The following is a 2188-nucleotide window of genomic DNA, read 5'->3' on the forward strand; positions in this document are numbered from 1 at the left end:
TTTTGCATTTGTGGAAAACTATAAGATTGAATAATAACAGCTCATATGCACGGAGAGATTCTTTGCATCAGTTACAGTTCTTAGGTCTTTACGGATTAACTCATTAATCATCACAACTACCCTGTGAGGTGATTAGTATTTAGAGTCCATTGTAGAGAGGAGGAACTGAGGCAAAAGAGGTTAATCCTCTTTAAAAGGTTAGTCTCCCCTTTCCCAGGCGGCTGTGGAAGATGGCGGAGGTGCAGGTCCTGGTGCTCAATGGTCGAGGCCATCTCCTGGGCCCCCTGGCGGCCATCGTGGCTAAACAGGTACTGCTGGTCCAGAAGGTGGTGGTCCTATGCTGCGAAGGTATCAACATTTCTGGCAATTTCTACAGAAACAAGTTGAAGTACCTGGCTTTCCTCTGCAAGCGGATGAACACCAACACTTCCAGAGGCCCCTACCACTTCCGGGCCCCCAGCTGCATCTTCTGGCAGACCCTGTGAGACATGCTGCCACGCCAGATCAAGGGAGGCCAGGCCGCCCTGGACTGCCTCCGGGTGTTTGACGGCATCCCACTGCCCTACGACAAGAAAAAGCGATGGTGGTTCCTGCTGCCCTCAAGGTCGTGTGTCTGAAGCCTACAAGAAAGTTTGCTTGTCTGGGGTGCCTGGCTCAGGAGGTTGGCTGGAAGTACCAGGCAGTGACAGCCACCCTGGAGAAGAGGAAAGAGAAAGCCAAGATCCACTACCAGAAGAAACAGCTCATGAGGCTACGGAAACAGGCTGAGAAGAAGGTGGAGAAGAAAACTGACAAATACACAGAGGTCCTCAAGACCCACTGACTCCTGGTCTGAGTCCAATAAAGACTGTTAAATCCTCATGGGTGGCCTGCCCTTCCTCCATCGTTGCCCTGGAATGTGCGGGACCCAGGGGCAGCAGCGGTCCAGGTGCCACAGGCAGCCTGGGACATAGGAAGCTGGGAGCAAGGGAAGGGTCTTAGTCCCTTTAGAAATTCAGTTTAATGTCAAGACAATAGAATTTGGATTTAGAACTTCTGGGTTGGCCATGGCTTTATCATTTACTAATGTGAAAGCTGGACAAGCCACTAACCTCTTTGAACCTTAATTTCCTCATCTGTGCAATATGAAAATGTTGCAACCTCCCGAGGTTGCCTGAAAGCACTCAGAGAATTGTGGAGGTGTCATTTATCTATGACCAGTAGGAAGAGCAACCAGTTACTGTTAGCAAAAGGGAGCCAGAAGACGGGTTGGAGGGCCCTGCCTTGTGAATGGGGCATCTGTTGGACTTTCCACCTGCTCATGTACTCTGCAGCTGTTAGAATGTGCAAGCGCTTGGGGACAGCATGAGCTTGGTGTTGTATACATGGTATTTCTAGAAGCAGAAATAGACTGGGAAGATGCGCAACCAAGGGGTTACAGGCATTGTCCGTGCTCCTCACCTGCATTTTGTAATAAGAAATAAATTGCTTTTAAAGAAAGAAAGAAAAAAAAGGTTAATCCCCTGCCCCGCACAAGACCGAAATCATTTGTCATCTTCTCTCTCCACAGAGCACTCTCCCCAGATCTATTTTCTAACACTTCCCTGTGATGTCAGAGAGTAATTTCCCTCCCCTTCCTTTATAGTCTTTTCACCAGGGCTCTACATCCCTTCCCGCTGTGTCTAATTAAAACCCTCACTGTCCTGAATTCCCTCTCACTCCATATTGTCCCTGGGTTCCCATATTTATAGGTTTTGTTTCTTACCCATTCAGAAATTTATAGGAGTTCATTAAAAATAGGGAAACTGCTTGACTCTGCTGTTTCTTTTATCTCCCTCCTATTTGTGCTAATTCTTTTTCCTGTCAAATCATACTGAAAGCAGTCTATAATTAGACTTAATTAACATTTCTTTTTAACTCCTGAAATCTCTCCTAATCTCTCCTGCTCAAACACTGTATGGCAGCAACTCTCCTTGGCAATCTTCCTGAATTTCTTTCCCTGCAAGATTAGCAATGTTTCCTATCTCCTACCCACCTCCACCTATCTCAGACTTCAGATAGTGTCGATCAAGCTTGACTGTAATCACGCAGTCCTGGATCTTTCTCTCTTAACTTGCACTTTTTTGGGTTTGATTCAACTGCCTTCCATCCCACTGAGTTACTCTCTATTTCCTTATTCTGTTTGATTATATTTTGAGAAATTATTACC

At 46.4% G+C, this 2188-nt stretch overlaps 1 pseudogene; it reads left to right on the forward strand.

Annotated features, from left to right (window-relative positions):
* The first annotated feature begins 230 nt into the window (after positions 1–230).
* LOC104665949 lies at positions 231–835 on the forward strand (annotated as a pseudogene).
* Positions 836–2188: the final 1353 nt, after the last annotated feature.

The sequence above is a fragment of the Rhinopithecus roxellana genome, chromosome 17, assembly GCF_007565055.1.
Source record: "Rhinopithecus roxellana isolate Shanxi Qingling chromosome 17, ASM756505v1, whole genome shotgun sequence".
Taxonomy (NCBI): domain Eukaryota; kingdom Metazoa; phylum Chordata; class Mammalia; order Primates; family Cercopithecidae; genus Rhinopithecus; species Rhinopithecus roxellana.